The 7,605-nt window shown below is 38.8% G+C and overlaps 1 non-coding gene across 1 annotated transcript; it reads right to left on the minus strand.

Moving 5' to 3' along the window:
* Nucleotides 1–6,178: 6,178 nt before the first annotated feature.
* On the minus strand, nt 6,179–6,282 carry LOC112711495 (small nucleolar RNA R71). The gene has a single exon (XR_003157507.1). It is a non-coding gene; the product is annotated as a small nucleolar RNA R71 (small nucleolar RNA).
* Between the last annotated feature and the right edge of the window lie 1,323 nt (nt 6,283–7,605).

The following is a 7,605-nucleotide window of genomic DNA, read 5'->3' on the forward strand; positions in this document are numbered from 1 at the left end:
CGGTCCTCCGTGCATGCACTTAATCCAAGGGTGAAGAACTATGAGGTTCCACCTTCAACTGGTGGGCATCGGGGCTCCGGGTTGTTTGATAATACAAACAAACAATACTTAAGGAAGAGATTATATAAGTGTGGTAAGGTAAAAGACAATGTGTGTGTTCGAAATGTGCACATAATTTAGAACACACACATTGGCCGGGTAGAAATGGTAACCACACAATTAAATAGTAAGCATGTGTTCCTCAATTAAGAAGCCTAGGCTACAAGCAACGAATAGCAAAGATTAAAGCACAAGCAAACCTAGGTGACCACAACTAAAGTGAATTGAATTTTTAGATATTGGATATTGAAGTTGTGCAAGTGAAAGCGCAAGTTAAAATAAGGTAGCACAACAACAATAACCAATTTCACGGTGAAAAGAAAACTGCTTGTTCATCCTCAATAATGGGGGAAAATAATCACGCAGACAAGGTTGATGTTGCAAAAAGTGATAGGCTTGAGAAGAATCAAGTCAAGTCACTCAAACAAACACAAAGCGTTAACAAGAAACAAGAACTTGGTATGTGATTAAATTGATATAAAAATCATGGTGAACAAGTAATTCAATTCAATTATATTCACTAATATTCCATGCACTTACAAATAATTTGTCCTAGGGTAAAATCAAAACATGAATTATCAAACCTACTAGGTACTAGTAAATTAAAGCAAAGTATAAGCACATTGATGTAAAGTTCAAACAAGACGCAACCCAATTAATCATCAAGTAAACACTTGCAACTTATTTAATTAATAACAACTAAGCCAAAACTAAAATGAAAAAAAGACGCAATGAAAACTAAGTAAAACAAGTAGAAAAACAGGCGAAAAGTAAGAGAAGAGAGGGATGGAGGGGGCGGACGTGCCTTAGGGAATAATTCAAGTGCACTGAAAATGTTGCCCAAAACAGCACCTGTGCATTCGTACAAACATGTGTGCGCATGTGCACGAGGTGAAAAATGGAGTATGCAGACGCACAAGGGTGCGCGAACTCTCTGAACAGAGAGGGAATCAAGAAGTGTACGTATGCACAGGGGCGTGCGTACGCACAAAAGACTCTCTCTTTCTTTTTTTTTTAATGACTTGGGGAAGGATCATGTGTGCATGCGCATGGCTGTGTGCACTCGCACAAAAGCGAAAATTGAACAGGGTTCATACGCACAAGGCATGTAAGCGCTATGGACAGAATAGATGCAAATGAGTGTGCGTGCGCATAGAGGGGTGCGCACGCACATAATAGGGAATTTGGGCTATCAAATCTCGTCAAAGTATGGACTATTATACATTTCTGGAAAGCCCAAGATATCTACTTTCAAACACAATTGAGAGCACACCAATTGGGCTTCTGTAGCTCCAAAAAATTTACTTCGAATACATGGAGGTCAGAATCCAACAACATCTTCGGTCCTTTATCAGCCTCTGGATGAGATTTTTGCTCAGGTCCCTCAATTTCAGCCAGAAAATACCTAAAATCACAGAAAAATATACAAACTCATAGTAAAGTCTAGAAATTTGATTTTTGCATAAAAACTAATAAAAATATACTAAAAAGTAACTAAAACATATTAAAAACTATGTAAAAACAATGCCAAAAGCGTATAAATTATCCGCTCATCACAACACCAAACTTAAATTATTGCTTGTCCCGAAGCAACTGAAAACAAAATAGGATAAAAAGAAGAGAATATACAATAAATCTCACAATATCAAAGAAACTTAGTCCCAATTGGATGAGTGGGGCTAGTAGTTTTTTGCTTCTGAACAGTTTTGGCATCTCACTTTATCCTTTGAAATTCAGAATGATTGGCATCTATAGGAACTCAGAATTAAGATAGTGTTATTGATTCTCCTAGTTCAGTATGTTGATTCTTGAACACAGCTACTTATGAGTCTTGGCCGTGACCCTAAGCATCTTGTTTTCTAGTATTACCACTGGATACAGAAATGCCACAAACACATAACTGGGTGAACCTTTTCAGATTGTGACTCAACTTTGCTAAAGTCCCCAGTTAGAGGTGTCCAGAGTTCTTAAGCACACTCTTTTTGCTTTGGATCGCGACTTTAACCACTCAGTCTCAAGCTTTTCACTTGGACCTTCATGCCACAAGCACATGGTTAGGAACAACTTGATTTAGCCGCTTAGGCCAGGATTTTGTTCCTTTGGGCCCTCCTATCCACTGATGCTCAAAGCCTTGGATTCTTTTTACCCTTGCCTTTTGGTTTAAAGGGCTATTGGCTTTTTCTGCTTGCTTTTTCATTTTCTTTATTTTTTTCCGCCACCTTTTTTCCTTTTTTTTTGCAAGCTTTTTCTTTTTCACTGCTTTTTCTTGCTTCAAGAATCAATTTTATGATTTTTCAGATTATCAATAACATTTCTCCTTTTTCATTATTCTTTCAAGAGCCAACAATTTTAACATTCATAAACTTCACTATCAAAAATATGCACTATTCAAGCATTCATTCAGAAATCAAAAAGTATTACCTCTACATCAAAATAATTAAACTAATTTCAAGATAAAAGTCAAAATCCATGTACTTCTTGTTCTTTTGTAATTAGGAATATTTTTCATTTAAGAAAGGTGAAGGATTTATGGGACATTCATAGCTTCAAGGCATAGACATTAGACACTAATGATCATGTAATAAAGGCACAAACATAGACAAACATAAAGCATAAAAAATCAAAAAACAGAAAAATAAATAACAAGGAAATTAATGAACGTGTCCACCTTAGTGATGGCGGCTAGTTCTCCTTCTTAAAGATCCTATGGAGTGCTTGAGCTCCTCAATGTCTTTTCCTTGCCTTTGTTGTTGATGCCAAGGAATCTTAGGCTAGTTTCACTAGCATTTTTCTGTTAGTTTTAGTTGTTTTATGCATTTTTTTGAGCTTAAAGTAACCAAGAATGGTTAAATGAACAACAAAGTAATGAATCATCCAAACAGTGTAATTTTGATGCAAATTCCATGAGTTTTTAGTTATATTACTTGAATGCTATGAATGGATGAATTCTCATGAAATTTTGCAAGATTTTGATGCAATTGTTTGGATGATTTCAGGGAAGAGAGGCTAGGCAAGGAAGCAACAAAATCAATGAAGGAAGCTTGAAATTCAAATGGGACGTTTAAGCTCCAGTTTAAGCCTAAACTGGAGCTTAAACGCCAAAATTATGAGAAGAGAGGAAATGTTGTAACTGGCGTTTAACCTCCAGTTTGACCTCAAACTGGAAGTTAAACGCCAGAATGAGAAAGGGCACTAAGGAGCATTCCACGTTTAACCTCCAGTTTGACCTCAAACTGGAGGTTAAACGCCAGAATGAGAATTGAACTAAGGGAGGCACAAAAGCATTTCCACGTTTAACCTCCAGTTTAACCTCAAACTGGAGGTTAAACGTGTTCGACACTTTCTTTTCTCACCAAGAAGCATTCCATGTTTAACCTCCAGTTTGACCTCAAACTGGAGGTTAAACGCCAGAATGAGAATTGAACTAAGGGAGGCACAAAAGCATTTCCACGTTTAACCTCCAGTTTGACCTCAAACTGGAGGTTAAACGCCAGAAGCAATAGAGAGGCACCAGAAGAGTTCCACGTTTAACCTCCAGTTTGACCTCAAACTGGAGGTTAAACGTGTTCGATGGTTTTTCTCCTCCAGGGTGTGTTCTTCATTTCCAAGTTTAACCTCCAGTTTGACCTCAAACTGGAGGTTAAACGTGTTCGATCCTAATGGCCTCCAGGGGTTGCTTTCTTCATTTCTAAGTTTAACCTCCAGTTTGACCTCAAACTGGAGGTTAAACGTGTTCGATCCTAATAGCCTCCAGGGGTTGCTTTCTTCATTTCCAAGTTTAACCTCCAGTTTAACCTTAAACTGGAGGTTAAACGTGTTCGACTATGTACACTCCTGGGGTGCTTTCTTCCAATTCCACGTTTAAGTTTTAGTTTGACCTTAAACTGAAACTTAAACTTCAACTTAAACGCCACTCTTTGAAAGGGTTTCTGGGCCAATTATATTGAGGTTTAAGTTAGCATTTGAGGACAAATATTAACTTAAACCTATTATGGTATGAAACCCAATTGAATATCATAGTTTATGGGATTGGGCCTGAAGAATTGATGAGTCTGGAACTTCAAATTGTTGAGTCTTGTATCATTACTTGTTTATCACTAAGTTTGCTCAATGAATGTTACAGAATGGGATCACAGCCTCATCAGGATTATGGATCATAAACCCAAAGCAAAAAGGAAATCAGGGAAAGGCCTCAAAGCCCAAGAATCACAACAGAAGCTCAATTTAGAAAGTGCATAAATAGGATAGAATTGAAGTCAAGGAGGACTTTTTTTTTACTTTTGGACACTGGAGAATTTTTCATCAATTTTTCTAGTTTTGAATTCGGAGCTATGACTCACTAAACCCCTTTCATTGGGTTAGGGAGCTCTATTGTAATTCAATGAATCAATAATAGTTTTATCTTCTTCTTCAATCTTTTCTCTTGAATTTTGTTAGAAAGCTTCTCGATCTAATTCCATTGGGTAGTTGTCTTGGGAAAGAAACTACCCATAATTGGAATCCTTCGGAACCTTGGGAAAGGAATGGAGGATTCATGCTAGAGAAGCTTTCTCACAGTGAATTGGATTGGGGTTTGGATGGATATTGTGACATGTAATCCTACCAAATTGTGGTTCATGAAACTGTGTGGTATAATCAGTGATCGAGCTTCATCTCTTCTTATGAACATTTAAACCAAGGGATTGGGAATTTGTTTGTTTTTAGAGAGAATTGGTGAGCCAAGGAATTGGGATCCAATCATATAAGATTGCCAAGCAAGATTCAATGAATGCATTGGTCGAGGAAGAGATGAAAATGTTTTGATTCGGAGATCTCAATATCTCCTCATACCCAATGAACTCCCCATCTCTGATCTACCTTTTCTATTTACATTCTGCAATTTCAATTCATGCAAATCCTCCCCAATTCCCTTTTAATTTCAGCAATTTACTTTTCCGCACTTTAATTCTCGCAATTTAAGATTCAGTCATTTCAATTCCTTGCAATTTACATTTACCGCCAATTTACTTTATGCAATTCACACCCAATTCTTGATTCCGCTCAACTAATCAAACTTCTAATTCGAATTGCTCATTCAACCAATCCTTGTGGGATTCGACCTCACTCTATTGTGAGTTTTTACTTGACGATAACCGGTGCACTTGCCGGAAGGAATTTTGCCGATTGTGCAATTTCCTTAATCGTAGCTATACTCAGTTATAGCACATCAAGTTTATGGCGCCGTTGCCGGGGATTGGTTTTCGATTGACAATTCTCAAATTGGAAGTTAACTAGATTGAGCAATTTTTTTTTGTTTTGTTAATTTAGTTCAAGTTACGTGTTGAATTTTAATTCCTGCACTCTGTTATTTGCTTTTTCTTTCTTATGCCTTTCATTTCGAGCAACTAACTCACTGACCCACTAACTATTTGAATTAATTCCTCAACTGCTCTAACCATACTCTTCCATTAACCAAGAGTATTCCACTTGGTTGTTGCTTGTGGTGTGTTCTTGTATGACAGGTAGGAGAGGAGAGACATCAACCCCTCCATATACCGAACCAGAGAGGACCCTTCATAGACTTAGAAGGGAAGCAAGAAGGAAGAGGGTACTGGGAGAAGAAGAATCTGAAGGAGAATCTGAGGACAACTTTGAGGGAGCTCTAGATCTCAACATGGATAGAGAAGTTCACAACCATGAGAGGGATGATGGAAACAATGCCATTCCTGAGAGAAGGGTTCTTGGTTCATACATAAACCCAACCTCTGGGAATTGTGGTAGTAGCATTCAGAAACCACCCATTCAGGCCAACAATTTTGAACTCAAACCACAGCTAATATCACTGGTGGAGAACCATTGTTCATTTGGTGGGAGTGCTAATGAAGATCCAAATCAACATCTCACCAAATTCCTGAGAATTTGTGACACAGTGAAGTCCAATGGAGTCCAGGAAGATGCCTACAAACTGCTCTTGTTCCCATTTTCACTTAGGGACAAGGCAGCTAAGTGGCTGGAATCATTCCCAAGGGACAGCCTAACAACCTGGGATGAGGTGGAGAGCAAGTTTCTGGCACGTTTCTACCCCCCACAAAAGATCAATAGGCTTCGATCTGAGGTTCAGACTTTTAGACAACAGGATGGTGAGACTCTCTATGAGGCATGGGAGAGGTTCAAAGAGTTGACAAGGAAATGCCCACCAAACATGTTCCCTGACTGGGTGCAATTGCATATTTTCTATGATGGACTTTCTTATGAATCAAGGAAGGCTGTAGACCATTCATCCGGAGGTTCATTGAACAGAAAAAAGACTGTGGAAGAAGCCATTGAAGTGATTGAGACAGTGGCTGAGAATGAGTACTACTATGCTTCAGAGAGGCACAACTCTAAGGGAGTGATGGAGCTGAACCATGTTGATACAATTCTAGCCCAAAACAAGGTGTTTGCCAAGCAACTAGCAGAGCTCACCAGGAAATTAGACACAAAGCAAGTGGCTGCACTACACACACAAGATCAAGAGGAAGTAAGCACTGAAGGAGGTGATTGGGAAGAGGCCAACTATGTGGGAAATCAACAAAGGCAACCATATGATCTACATTCCAACACTTACAACCCAGGATGGAAAAACCACCCAAACTTTGGGTGGGGAAACCAGCAAGGCCAACCACAAAACCACAAACCTTACAACCACAACCAACATAACAATTCCACATACCAAAACTCCAACCAAAGATCATACCAAGCCACACAAAACACTTACTCCCAACCACCATATCATGGCCAAAATAACCAACCTGCCCAACCTAATCCGAACCAACAATTTCAAGATTAATTAAACAGGATAGAAGGAATGCTTGCAACCATGAGTCAAGACATAACCGATTTGAAAGCTTTTAAGGAAGAAGTAAATTCTAACTTGCAAAACCAAGGAGCTGCCATCCAGAAGCTAGAAAATCAAATTGTGTATTTGTCTAAGCAAACCCCTGGGCCAAGCGTTTCTCATGCTGCCAAGGCTATTGCAAGGGAAGAATGTAAAGCCATAACACTCAGAAGTGGAAAGAAGCTAAGGGAGATCTCAAAGGAAACCACAGAGGATGAAGCAAAGGAAGATGTGGGAGACAAGGAATAGGGACAATCTTTTATACCATCTGCAACAAAAGAAAAAGAAAAAGAGGTCCTGAAGCCTTATACACCCAAAGTACCATATCCTCAGCGTTTGATGAAAAGTGAAAAGGATGGCCAATTCTCCAGATTCTTGGAGATTTTCAAGAAGCTTCAAATCAACATTCCTTTTGCTGAGGCAATAGAGCAAATGCCACTCTATGCAAAATTCTTGAAGGAATTAATGACCAAGAAGAGGAGCTGGAGAAATGAGGAAACTGTGTTGTTAACTGAAGAATGCAGTGCCATCATTCAACACAAACTGCCTCAGAAATTGAAGGATCCAGGCAGTTTCCAAATCCCCTGCATCATAGGAGAAGTCATGGTGGAGAAGGCCTTGTGTGACTTAGGGGCCAGTATCAATTTGAT

This window comes from Arachis hypogaea, chromosome 1 (genome assembly GCF_003086295.3).
Source record: "Arachis hypogaea cultivar Tifrunner chromosome 1, arahy.Tifrunner.gnm2.J5K5, whole genome shotgun sequence".
In the NCBI taxonomy this organism is placed as follows: Eukaryota; Viridiplantae; Streptophyta; class Magnoliopsida; order Fabales; family Fabaceae; genus Arachis; species Arachis hypogaea.